Source organism: Micromys minutus (genome assembly GCF_963924665.1).
Source record: "Micromys minutus genome assembly, chromosome: 23".
Taxonomy (NCBI): domain Eukaryota; kingdom Metazoa; phylum Chordata; class Mammalia; order Rodentia; family Muridae; genus Micromys; species Micromys minutus.
In genome coordinates, this window is record NC_137958.1 from 23,991,591 (window position 1) to 24,006,500 (window position 14,910).

The window sequence follows — 14,910 nt, forward strand, 5'->3', positions numbered from 1 at the left end:
AGATCTCAGTTCCCATAGCTCTACCCTGCTGCTAAATGGTACTTGTGTAGTGGTAACCTGGTTAGTGTGACAGTCCTACTGTCTCCAAGACACACTGCCAACTGTGTGCAGGCCCCGGTTTATCCTGTGAGCCTGCTGCATTCCTGCCCTGCGCACCCTTGCCAAACAAGCCTAGGCCACTGAGTTCACAGTGTGTAAGTCCACTATGCATATCTTGTGCATACATGTTCGACAGGATATTTTGTGTATTATGTGGCTGTAGTGTACATTGCACCATTATATGAAATGTAAGATCTGCATATGGATGATGGAACCAACCACTCAAGTGTCATGCCAATGAGAACACCAAATAAACCTCGAACAGTGAAAAAAAAAAAAAAAAAAAAAAAAGCAAATAGAAGAAAATTTCTCTAACATAAAGAAGGAGTTACCTATGAAGTTATAATAAATACATAGAACATTAAATAGGTTGGAACAAGAGGATTAATTGAAGGAGGAAGAGAGATGGGGAAAGAAGGAGAAGGAGGAGAGAGAGAGAGAGAGAGAGAGAGAGTGAGAGAGAGAGAGAGAGATTGAGAGAGAAAGAAGGAGGGAGGAAAGGAGGAAGGGAGGGAGGGAGGGAGGGAGGGAGGGAGGGAGGGAGGAGTGAGAGAAACAGATTTGGAAACTTCAAACAGTTTAAATATTCTAGTTCATAAATTACCACAACCATACTCTACATTTCATTCTCACGTGTCTTCCTTTTAAATATGAGTTCAAGCAATTTCTTTAAGATCTCCCAAAATTACTCATGCTTTTCTGCAATGCTTTGGTTGAAACTGAAACCATTTATCCTGTGTATATATGCTGTTCAGGGTATGTCAACAGTGGCCTTCTCATAACACAGGATCCATGTTAAACAGGTCCCTACATACTAGCATACTCTCATCTCACCCTGCAACTAATAAGAATTTGAATAGGCTGCACATTATAGATTGTCTGTCCTTCAGTTCCCATGGCACAGAGACGTCCAGTCACTTTTGCTGGACAAAGGAATTGCATTTTGCACACCTCTTCTATCAGCTCACTCTTGTACCCAGGCTCATAACCAAGGGAACTTTTGAGCAGCAGTGGAGGAGCCACTGCAGGGACTACACAGGCAGGAAGGAGGCAAGGGAAAGAAATGTGAGATATTCATTCATTCATTCATTCATTCATTCATTCTCTTTATCCTCTCCCTAAATTTTTTCTTCCTTCCCCTTCACAGCAGTTCCTCATATGTTTCTATGACCTGCTGCAATTGAGCAGAAAGGAGACATTTTGGGAATGGAGGTAAGGTTCATAAGACACTAAGTTAAACCAAAAAAATCCTACAATATAAAAATTCCACCTAGTATGATAACTATAAAAAACAACAAATGTTGCTTTGTGGATTTTTTCCTATGTGAAAGTCACTTACTTTAGCAGGCTTTAAGGCAACTTGCAAAGCAATAATGATAAAATGAATTGGCAAATGGTCCTGTTTCTAAGCTTCAATTAATAGAGCTGGAAGTATAGAAGAAAGAGAAGAAGGGGAGGAGATAGAAAAGGAGAAAGAGGAAGAAGAAGGATAATGAGGAGGAAGAGGAGGAAGAGAAATTGCATTATGACACTAGTCACCAACTGTTTGCATTCATGTCATTTTTTATACTTGGGGAACATTGGGTAAAGAGAATACTTGCAAATGACCTGAAGGGAAAATGAGCCAAAGCAGACTTCAGAACACACTGGAACTTTAGATGTATATTGTCATGGAGAAGATTTCACCTTTGCCCCCTATGCCTACCTAAGCTACTTTAGATAGTAATCATGAATCTAGGACATTTCTAGCCACCAAGAGATTAAAAGAGTCCAAGAATCCTAGAGTTGAAATAGCCATAACAGAAATTTTAGCCTTAAGAGGAACTGAGAAACGGAATGCAAACAGCATCGATAATCACATACCTGATATTAAATTAATATTTAACTCTAAATTCTAACTTTCGGGGTTGCAATAATAGCTAAAGCCAATAATAAAAAGGATTGTTGAAATATTAAAATCAGTGTCAAGCTCTCCCTTTCTGTTGGATGAGAAAGTGATACAGACAAGTCTTACTTAAACTTGAAGGAAAAAATTCTGTTTACATACTTGTGAATTTAAAGAATCTAATACTAGCCACTAAAGGATATAGTCTCAGATATGCAAACCAGCAGTGGAAATTACACAGGACAGGAGGGATCCCTACCTGAACTGAAGGCAAAAAGGAACAAGAGAGCAACAAGTGCATCACAAACCGAAGAGAAGATGGGTGAGCACATCTAAGGCACCACATAGAGTGTAAAGGGACTGACCAATCACAGCCCTGAAAGGACAGAAGCTGCTACAGGAGCATCCCTCACAAGATGAATGAAACTGTCTTGTCTAACTTCCCTCCAGGGGAGGTCTTGACAGACAGGTGCAACTTCCCCATTACATTGTGTCAGCCAAGGGGGAAAGGCTGAGGGCTGTAGACATCAGAGGCAACAGAGTTAAGAAGTAACATGAATGCAGTGTTTTCCTTGGGACTACTTAGAAATATATCTATTTTTGGAGGGGTAAAAGGGCAACCTATTAATTAAGACCAATTATTCTCTTTCCAATTACTGGCAACCAAAATAACACATTTTAAATTTTGAAAGTGAATTGTTGTTGAGTAGTAGTTGTTACACACATGCCCGTGAGTTACTCACACACACACACACACACACACACACACACACACACACACAGAGAAAGAGAGAGAGAGAGAGAGAGAGAGAGAGAGAGAGAGAGAGAGAGAGATTTCTTTTTGAGTGTTGCTCTGGTTCATTTGTAAAAATTGTCAAATAATTATTTTTCTGAGCCCAGGTTCAATGGAAACTGTGTAATCACCTACCTCCTCTTCATCTTTTATACCTTCTCAGTACTGAGTTTGTGTAGAGAGCTGCGAGGTGCTGTGCCCCAAAGATGGCGCTGGTTTCTGCCTTCCACCTCCTTAACGGTGAGGGCTCTCAGTAGTAAACAACTCCTTATTTGGCTGTGCCTGTTCAGCCTGCCTGCTTCCGCATTGAAGCAGCCTATCTGCAGGGCCCACGTGGCTTACAGGGGTTGGTGGGCGCAAGGGGATTTAAGCCTGTGTGGGCGTTCCCCCGGGAATGGAGACCAAGGCAGAAACAGAAGCACAAGCTTGTTCAAGGATCCTGAATAAACTGCTTGAAGAAGATCTTCCCCCGGTCCTGTCTTCCTTGCTGGTCGAGGTGGGGCGTGACAACTGGTGCGGGAACCGGGAATCTCCGCTCAAGATCAGAACTTCAAGCAGTCAGGGCAGTGCTGGAAAGTTCCCAAGGTAAGGTGGGACGATAAGGACCTCGGAGAAAAGCAGCAATAACGTTCCCAAGGTAAGTTGGGAGGATAAGGACCTCAGAGAAAAGAGGCTATAAGGTCTTGGGTAGTGAGCAAGGAAGTTTGCAACAGTAGCAAACTGAAAGTGAAAGGCCTCTCATGCCAGTAGCTAATCGAAAGTGAAAGGGCTCTCCCTGCAGTAGCAAAACAAAAGTAAAAGATTAAGATGGGAACTTCTCAGTTTCATCCAATTTTTCTGGCTCTTCAAGAGCTACTCTTGTCAAAGTAAACCTCAAAATGAAGACGAGCACCCTAGAAAGGTTTTTGGATGAGTGTGATACCATTGCACCTTGGTTCACAGTCTACGGAAACCTAACAGTGGCATGCTGGGATAAATTAGGGAAAGATCTGGATTTCGCTTGCAAAAGGTAGAGATAAGATAATATTAAAACACTTAATGATTTTCATAAATTATTGGGAGATATCAATTGGATTAAGTGTTATTTAAAATTACCAAATTATGAATTAAAGCCATCCTATAATATTTTGGCTGGAGATTCTGCTCTCCCAGTCAATTGACTGCTGAAGCAAGGGAAGCTTTAAGGAAAGTTGAAAAGGAGTTACAAAATGCTACCTTAAATCGATGGAAAGAGATTGCAGATATTAAGCTCTGCATATTAGCCACTTATTTGCAACCTACAGGGCTGTTATGGCAGGATGGCCCTCTACTTTGGATATATCCAAAAACTTCCCCAGCTAAGTCAGTAGAGCACTACCCTATATCTGTTGCAGAACTAGCTGAGAGTGGAGTTCAACAGTGCATACAATTTTTTGGCACAACTCCTGCCTCCATTATAGTGCCTTATACCAGCCAGCAGGTGACAGTTTTATGTGGCACTGTTGATGACTGGGCCATTCTTTGTTGTGGATTCCCAGGAGAAATAGATAACCATTATCCAAAACATCCATTATTGATGTTTTTCAAGGAACATCCGGTAATTTTTCCAAAGGTTACCTCCACTATTCCCGTTAGTGGAGGCCCTAATATCTTTACTGATGGATCTAAGACAGGCTGCGGGGCCTACATGATAGAGCAACAAGAGCCTGTGTTATACCAATATCACCCAGGTTCTCCTCAAGTTGTTGAGTGTAAGAGTGTAATAGAAGTGTTCAAAAATTGTTTCTTTCCTTTTAATTTAATTTCAGATTCAGCCTATGCTGTTAATGCTGTTAAAATATTGGAAGTGGATGGATCAATTAAACCTAGCAGCACACTGAGTGCCCTCTTGTAGGAATTGCAAAATTTGATTTGGCATAGGGATCAGAAATTTTTTTTTCATTTGCAAAATTTCATTATAAAATTTTATTAATAAAAATTCACTTAGAAATAATATTACACTTAAATTTTAAGTAATTAAAATAACTAGTTTTTTTTTTCATAGACCATCTTTTATTGGTAAAAGGGTGCCTAGAAACAATAAAAACCACAATGGGGTTTTTTAGAAGAAACAATAGTACACAAAACATCTAAAGGAGAAGCACAGTGTTTCTAATACACAGAATTTAATCAAACTCTTTCCACATGGTAAATAAGGAAGTAAAGAATTTGCAGGCAACAGTCCCCTGGTTGTCCAAGACTTTAGAAAAACATTTTAGAGAGTTTAACAGAAAGAAAAGAATGTTGTAGAAAATATCAATCAATACAGATTTTTTTTTCCAGTGCTTGGCTTTTTTTTCTTTTTTTTCCAGTGAGCAAAACATATATGTAATACAGGGTGTAACCCGGAATTTGTCAATGTGTTCTTGGTGTGTAAGGATTGAGCATGACTTTTTTTGTTTGTTAGTTTTGTTTTGTTTTGTTTTTTTTTATTGGACATCACACTGTCTGTGAGTTGTGTCTGGGGCAGTGCGAACCTCTGGGGTTAGCATCCCACTATCAGTGACTGCATATTATGTCTGCTCTTTTGTGACTGGGTTATCTCACTCAGGATGATATTCTCTAGATGCAGCCATTTTCTTAAGAATTTGATCAAGTCATTGTTTCTGGTAGCTGAGTAGTATTCCATTGCGTAAATGTACCACAATTTTTGTATCCATTCATCTTCTGAAGGACATCTGGGTTCCTTCCAACTTCTGGCTATTATAAATAGAGCCCCTATGAACATTGGGGTGCATATATCTTTGTTGTGTACTAAGGTGTCTCTGGGGTATATGCCCAGAAGTGAAATAGCTGGGTCTTCAGGTAGTATTATGTCCAATTTTCAGAGAAAGTGTTTTTCTTTCTCCTCAACCTCACCAGCATCTGTTGTCACCTGAGTTTTGGATCTTGGCCAATCTGACTGGTGTGAGGTGGAATCTCAGGGTTGTTTTGGTTTGCATTTCCCTGATGGCTAAGGATGTCGAGCACTTCCTCAGATATTTCTCAGCCATTCGATATTCCTCAACTGCGAAAGTTGTGTTTAGTTCTGTACCCCATTTTTTAATAGGGTTATTTGATTCTCTGGTGTCTAGCTTTTTGAGTTCTTTGTATACCTTAGATATTAGGCCTCTATCTGATGTGGAGTTGATAAAGATCTTTTCCCATTCTGTTGGCTGCCTTTTTGTTTTCTTGACAATGTCCTTAGCCTTACAGAAACTTTGCAATCTCATTAAGTCCCATTTGTTAATCTTTAACCTTAGAGCTTGAGCCATTGGTGTTTTGTTCAGAAAATTTTCTCCTGTGCCTATATGTTGTAAAGTTCTCCCTACTTTCTCATCTAATATTTTCAGTGTATCTAGTGTAATGTGGAGATCTTTGATCCACTTACACTTGAGCTTTGTACAAGGAGATAAGAAAGGGTCTATTTTCATTCTTTTGCATGCTGAGTGCCAGTTGGACCAGCACCATTTGTTGAATAGGCTGTCTTTTTTCCACTGAATGTTTACGGCTCCTTTGTCGAAAATCAGGTGACCATATACATGAGGGATCATTTCTGGATCTTCTATTCTATTCCATTGATCCACATGCCTATTTCTGTACCAGTACCATGCAGTTTTCAGCACAATTGCCTTGTAATATAGCTTGAGGTCAGGGATAGTGATTCCCACAGATGTTTTCTTGTTGTTGAGGATGGATTTCGCTATTCTGGGTCTTTTGTTGTTCCATATGAAATTGCACATTGATCTTTCCAATTCCATGAAGGAATGTGATGGAATTTTGATGGGGATTGCCTTGAATCTGTAGATTGCTATTGGTAGGATGGCCATTTTTAAAATGTTGATCTTTCCAATCCATGAGCAAGGGAGATCTTTCCATTTTCTGAGATCCTCCTCAATTTCCTTCTTTAGAGGTTTGAAGTTCTTGTCGTACAGGTCCTTCACTTGCTTAGTTAGAGTCACACCAAGGTATTTCATAGTTTTTGTGACGATTGTGAAGGGTACCTTTTCCCTAATTTCTTTCTCCACATGTTTGTCCTTTGAGTATAGGAAGGCTACTGATTTCTTTGAGTTAATTTTGTATCCAGCCACTTTGCTGAACTTGTTTATCAGCTGTAGGAGTTCTCTGGTGGAATTTTTGGGGTCACTTAAGTACACTATCATGTCATCAGCAAAGAGTAATGTTTTTATCTCTTCCTTTCCGATTTGTATCGCCTTGATCTCCTTTTGCTGTCTAATTGCTCCAGCCAGGACTTCCAGTACTATGTTGAATAGGTAGGGGGAGAGTGGGCAGCCTTGTTGAGTCCCTGATTTTAGTGGGATTGCTTCAAGTTTCCCACCATTAAGTTTGATGTTGGCTGTTGGTTTGCTGTATATTGCTTTTATTATGTTTAAATATGGACCTTGGATTCCTGTTCTTTCCAGGACTTTTAGCATGAAGGGGTGTTGAATTTTGTCAAATGCTTTCTCAGCATCTAGTGAGATGACCATGTGATTTTGTTCTTCGAGTTTGTTTATATGGTGGATTACATTGATGGATTTCCTTATATTAAACCATCCCTGCATCCCATGAAGGGGTGTTGAATTTTGTTTCCCCAGTAATGAATAAAAAGTGTCCTTCCTTATCTTTGTTGATAACTTTTGGTTGGAAATTTACTTTATTCGATATTAGGATAGCCACTTCAGCTTGCTTCTTGGGGTTGTTTGCTTGGAAGTTTTTTTTCCACCCTTTTACTCTGAGATAGTGTCTGTCTTTGTCTCTGAGATGAGTTTCCTGTATGCAGCAAAAGGCTGGATTTTGTTTATGTATCCAGTCTGATAGCCTAAGTCGGCCAATCTGCCACCTGGACCAGTGGAGGTCCAGGGACACAGACCAGAAACAAGGGAAAGGCAAGAACATATCACTGACAACAAGATGGCAAGAGGAAAGCAAAAGAGTATATCCCAAGGAAACCAAGACAACCTGGCAACACCAGAACCCAGCTCTTCCATAACAGCAAACATTGGAATGCCAAACACTCCAGAAAAAGAAGACACAGACCTGAAATCATACCTCAAGACGCTGATAGAGATACTTAAACAAGAACGGGAGGAAAAGCAAAAAGAATCAGAAGCTTTTAAAAAGGAAACAAGAAAAACACTCAAAGAACTCAAAGAACTAGAGAAAAACAGAACCGAAGCGACGAAGGAATGGAAAAGTGAATTTAAAATGGAAATTGACACAATAATAAAAACACTAAAAGAGATAACTTTAGAGGTAGAACACCTAAAAAAGAAACCAGGAGTCATAGAAGCAAGCATTTCCAATAGACTACAAGAGATGGAAGAGAGAATCTCGGGGGGCAGAAGACAACATTGTAAACATAGACAAAACAGCCAGAAAAGATGTAAAAAACAAAAAGCTCCTAACACAAAATGTCCAGAAAATCCAGGACACAATGAGAAGACTGAACCTAAGGATAATAGGAATAGAAGAGGGAGAAGAATATCAACTAAGAGGCACAGTAAATATCTTCAACAAAATCGTAAAAGAAAACTTCCCTACCCTTAAGAATGAGATGACCATGAGCATAAAAGAAGCCTTCAGAACTCCAAATAGGTTGGACCAGAAAAGAAATTCCTCCTGACACATAATAGTCAAAACACCAAGTGCCCAAGGCAAAGAAAAAATACTAAAACAGTAAGGGAAAAAGGTCAGTTAACATATAATGGCAGACCAATCAGAATCACACCCTCTTTCTCAACAGAGACTATGAAAGCTAGAAGATCCTGGGCAGATGTCATGCACACCCTAAGAGAGCACAAGTCCCAGCCCAAGTTGCTATACCCAGCAAAACTATCAATCACCATAGATGGAGAGATGAAGATATTTCAAGACAAATCAAAATTCATACAATATCTGACCACAAACCCAGCACTACAACAAATTATAGGCGGAAAACCCAATACAATGAGGGAAAATACATCCTAGTAAAAACAAGAAAACCAAAAGAAGAAAAAGACACAGACACAACTCAACCCACCAAAGCAATAATAGCAGGAAACAGAAACAACTATTCCTTGATATCTATTAACATAAATGGACTCAACTCCCCAATAAAGATACATAGGCTATCAGACTGGATACATAAACAAAATCTAGCATTTTGCTGCATACAGAAAACTCATCTCAGAGACAAAGACAGACACTATCTCAGAGTAAAAGGGTGGGAAAAAAACTTCCAAGCAAACAGCCCCAAGAAGCAAGCTGAAGTGGCTATTCTAATATTGAATGAAGTAAATTTCCAACCAAAAGTTATCAAAAAAGATAAGGAAGAACACTTTTTACTCATTACCAGGGAAATCTGTCAGGAGGAACTCTCAATCCTTACCATATATACTCCAAATAAGAAAGCACCCACATTAATAAAAGAAACCCTACTAAAGCTCAAAAAATAATTTCACACCACACAATAATAATGGGAGACTTTAATACCCCACTCTCTCCAATGGACAGATCATGGAAACAGAAACTGAACAAGGACACTGTAAAACAAGCAGAGACTTTGAAACAACTGAAATTAACAGATATCTACACAACATATCATCCTAAAGTAAAAGAATACACCTTCTTCTCATCACCCCATGGCACCTTCTCAAAAATTGACCACATAATTGGACACAGAATGAGCCTCAATAGATATAAGAAGATTGAAATTCTCCCATGCATCCTCTCAGATCACCATGGTCTATGGCTGGTCTTTAACAACAACAAAGAGAACAAAAAGCTCACATACACATGGAAACTAAACAACGCTCTGTTAAACCACAGCAGGGTCAAAGAAGAAATAAAGAAAGGAATTAAGGATTTTCTAGAATTCAATGAAAAGGAAAACACAACATACCCAAACCTATGGGATGCAATGAAAGCAGTACTGAGAGGAAAACTCATAGCCCTAAGTGCTTCCAAAAAGAAACTGGAGAGAGCTTACATCAGCAACTTGACAGCACAGTTAAAGGCTCTAGCATAAATAAAAGTGAAAACAGAATACAGCAATCCACTTAGGAGATAATAAAAGCAATTCTAAAGGAAATGTTTATAGCCTAAGCAACTACATTAAAAAATTAAAAGACAACAAGTAAATGACTTAATGATGCACCTCAAGAATTTGAAGAGGTGAAAACAGGACAAACCTCAACCCAGCAGATTCCAAGAAACTTCAAAAATCGAAGCATATAAAGAAATGGAAACAAAGAGAAGAAGACAAATGTTTGGTGAATGTAAGAGCTGGTTCTTCAGGAAGATAGGCAAGATTGACAGATCACTGGTGCAACTAACCAAACGAGACAGAGAGAAAGAGAGAGAGAGAGAGAGAGAGAGAGAGAGAGAGAGAGAGAGAGAGAGCGAGAGAGAGAGAGAGAGAGAGAGACTGTGCAGCAGACCCCAAAGAAACACAGAATGCTCTAAGTGAATACTTCAGAAACCTTTATTCTATTAAGGTAGAAATTGGAAATAAATGAATGAATTTTTTGATTCTTCCAAATCACCAAAGTTATTGGAATAGGTGTGTGTGCATGTGCATGCTCGCTTGTACACACATGTGTGCCCATGTGTATGAAGCTCATAAAGTAGTCTTTTCCATACATCTTTACATCCATTCTTGGTATTAGTTATTTCTCTCCAAATGCTCTGCCTTATGTCTTCATATTTCTCCTCTATGAATCTCTCCATTACTCTTCAGAAAGAAGTCATATTTAAAGTTTATAGCATAACATACTTGTAGAGCCCTAAACATTACCTAACATGAATACACCAGCATGAGGATGTCAGAGAACAAAAGACAGATACAGAAAGTCATGTGAGTGTGGCTTGATCAAATGAATAGGTAGGTTGTTTCTAATCATTTTTCCAAATGAATCTGTGCCTTCGAGTTCATAAGCATGTTAGTTTGTTCCTGAAGAGTTAGTCTGTAAGAAATTCTATTCCCCCAGGCTGTCCTGAAGGACATCACAGTATCATTTACACACAGTCACTCAGTACTTTTAACTTCTTCGGAATCTATCTGCTGTTAAAATTTTTTCCTGATATTTACGTTTTATGAAATTTAGTTTGCTTAAAAATATTTCAACAAGGGCTGGAGAGGTGTCTCAGCGGTAAAGAGCACTGACTGCTCTCTTCCAGAGGTCCTGAGTTCAATTCCCATCTACCTCATGATGGCTCACAACCATCTGTAATGGGATTTGATGTTCTCTTCTGATGTGTCTGAAGAGACCAAAAGTGTACTCGTAAATATAAAATAATTAAAAATATTTCAACAAATATATGTTATGTTTGTTGATCATTTAATGTCCTGGAAAATATTTTGATTATAAGTAAGATCCAATTGTATTACTAAAAAAATATATTATAAATAAGAAGGACAATTCTAAAGGTTTTTGAAGATATTGTGTGTCATGATACTGCTAAATTTAAAAAAAAAGAATAATTATAAACAGTTGGAGAGGACGAATGGGAACAATTATCTTTGTTAGTGTACCCGTGTGAATTCTTTGGTGTCTTTTAAACAGTAAAAGCAACATATGGACACTGTGAGATTAGAATGTTAAAACTGGAAGGGATGTAAATATCATCTATTCTAGTCACCATTACATTTTTCATGGATGAGAAAGCTGGGGCCTGAGGAGATGAAAGGTCTACCCAATAATCACAACAAGATATGGGCAGATCCAAGAATAAACCCAGGGTGTCCCAGTTGCTAGCCTTGGTCTTTCAAGAGATAGCACAGTATGTGCTGTCCATGCACCACGTCCCATCCTACTCACTGAATAGGTAAACGTGGTGAAAGCCGAGTCTTTGCTGAGCTGAAACAAAACCATTCAGTGCCTGGAGCAGCAGTGAGCACTGGATGGGCATTCACATTCAGCCACTGGCATAGACCAGCTGCATAAGACAGAAGAAAATGTGGTCAAACATTATCCAGACCACGAAGTTCTAAAAAGAATCCTTCCCATGTTTTCTTCTCCACGTAATAGAAGTAGAGGTTTTCAGATATGCCATATTAGGAACTGCTGCAGGGGCTTGAGATAAAGCTCAGCGAAGAATGTTTGTCGAGGATGCACAGTGCATGCACATTGTTTTGGGCTCTCTCCTCCTAGGCCCCAGAAAAAGAAGAAAGAAAATGAGAAACAGTGAAAAAGAAAGGAACAGAAGGGGTAGGAAGGGTGAAGAAAGGGGAGAAGAGTGAGTTAGCCTTCAATCATGATCCAAAGAACTTACACAGAAACAGAAAATGTTTGGCATCATAAAGACAATTTATCATGTAACGTGGCAATATTAAACCTCATAAATTCTCAGAATGCAAATTATAAGTTTTAAAATATAGGCATCTGGTAGATAAATGTGAGGCTCACTCTAAGAAAAATTGACTGGTAAAGTTAAGCAGAGCCTCTAAGCTGGATCTCCATGCACAGTCAATGGCAGTTGAAAAGTCTAACGTGCATCTTACCTTCTGACTATACTGCCATATAATCTCACATTGCTACTAAATATGAGAATTCACGGTGAACATTGATGAACATTCAAAAGGCTCAACCAAAATTCAACCGTAGATCTCAATCTCATTGAAAAATCATGTGATTTAAAACTATAATTCTACCCATTGCATGCTCATACTTTAAAAATGTGGTGACTTCCTGTGTCCCAGGGTTTGAAAAATAGATGCTCTTTTATGGTTCGGTTAAGCCATTTAAAAAAAATTTTTTTATTCATTCTTTGTGAATTTCACATCATGTACCCTGGTTCCCTCATCTTCTTGTCCTATTGTATTTGCCCTCTGCCCATGCAGCCTCACCCCAAAATAAAACACACACAGATACACACACACACATACACATACAGAGAGAGAGAGACAGAGACAGAGAAAGAGAGAGACAAGAAAGAGGAAAAAGAGACAGAGAGGAGAGAGAGGAGAGAAGAGAGAGACAGAGACAGAGAGAGACAGAGAGAAGAAAGAGAATAAACAAAACAAAGCACAGTGTGTCCCACAGTGTGTCCCTCTGTCCACATTTTCACTTGCTAATGTTCACTGCAAAGTATCATTGGTTTGGTTTGAGGTCTTTGGCTTCTGTGATACCATTAATATTATAATCCTCACTGGGACTCCTCTCTGATATTGTTATTGCCCTACGTCATGGATGTCGTGCAACTCTGGATCAGCACGAGTAGCCCTTTGAGAAACCCCAATAGTTCAGAGATGATGTAGGTTTTGGAATGGGCGAACTCAAAGCTCTGGATCTGGGCCAGCCTAACAGATAAGCTGATCAGTATGCCATCTCTCCCTTATCCAAACCACAAGGAAAAGCTCTTCAGCACTACTCTGGGTAGGCTGCACAGTGCCACCATCTGCATGACATAGTCATCTGTTCCTCTCTCATGCCCTCAGACCAGCTCACCAGCACCCATGCCACCAGAGCCAGCTCAATTATGCTACCAGTCAAGGTGAGGGACCACTAGAGAGGGACTGGGTATTTAGTGTATAGTATAGTTGGTATAGTTAACTGTGGCCCAGAGACAATCAGCAAATGGGAACCTGGAGAGATGGCTCAGTTATCCTGCAAGTACAAGGACCTGAGTTCAATCCCCTGTTCTCATGTAAAAAGCTAATCACAGCATCATATTCTTGTAATCCTACCACTGGGGGCGAGGGAGAGAGAGAATGAATGAACAGATGAGGGATGGGGATAGGAACGATACATAATTTGCATTGTGTACCTTCTTTTTCCTTTAAATTTTGAAAATAATTTAAGTATCACTAACAAGAGCTAGATGGGTGGAACTTAACCAAAGAACTTGAATAAATTCAATCGGAGTTTCCCAAGAAGGCTGAGGTGGGTGTGAAACTAAGAGAGTTGTACAGGAGTCCTGGGTAGGTGAGTGGCTGTCAGCGTACTTGGATGACCACAGCAGTCCCAGAGAGATGAGAGGCAGATGCTGCCCAAAGCAAAAGCAATGAGTTCACAAGTGGGCCTGAGACTGACAGGAGAAAGGAGGGTGGTTGAACTCAGCCATTTTGAATTCTTGAGTTTCTCAAATGCATGTTGATATACAGAATCCGGATCTATAATAAAACTCGACGAGTCTTGAGAATACCTTTTGATCTTAGTGAACATCACACATGCTTTATGCCGATAAGGTGAGGTGATGATTGTAACTGGGTGTAAAAACTAGTGCAAATAGGTACCCCCTTAGGAACCAATACACAGACTCTTTCAGATGTGCCTAACTGTACTGTCAGAGAGCAAATGTTGTAGAATCTTCAACATATCTATTTCCAAGTAACTCCAGAGAAATGTAAACTTAACAAAAAACCGAAAAACTAAAAACTATTCATAGTTTGTTTACATCCAACTAACAATGTCAATCTTACACTTGGTTACTATTTTTAAAAAATGACATAGACAAAAAGATGGTCCCATAATTGTCTACTTCAATGGTTGGATGAACAAAGCATAGTTTCCTTCCCAAAGTTGTTGCCATAAATAGTTAGACATCTTCAGAGACTTCCAAGGCTGTTGACTACTTGCTTCTCTCTAAACCTAAATGCTATCTTCTGTTTGATATATAGTCAATATGAGAATTACGCAATTTACACTCCAGTTACTTTAACCATAATTTTGAAATTATACCTGTAAATCTTATGGGTCTGAAAGCAGAAGGGCCTTCAAATCACCCCCATTTCTCCCAATATGTTAATTAACTGGACTGCTGTGAGTTCTCAGGAGATCAGTGTGTTCTGGCTGCTGTCTACCAGAGAGATGGATAAACACATAACCAGCCTCTATGATGAGGCAGGGGTGTTTATAGCAAAGAGTACTGGTACATTTTGTTGGTTGACTTATTGGTGGTTTGGTTTGGTTGGAAACAGAGTGTGACTGTGCAGTTCAGTTGCTCTCAAACTCACCACACTTCTGCCTCAACCCTGGAAATACCGGGTAGGTGTCACCATTCCTGTCTCCACGGGTAAGTTTTGCTTTTTAAATTTTAGTACTTTGCACCTCGAAGGGGAGGTAGGGGAAACCCCTATAATGTGCCAGAGACCTCGGAGTTGAGAGACTCTCAAGACTCAAAGGGAGGGACCATAGATAAAATGTCCAACACA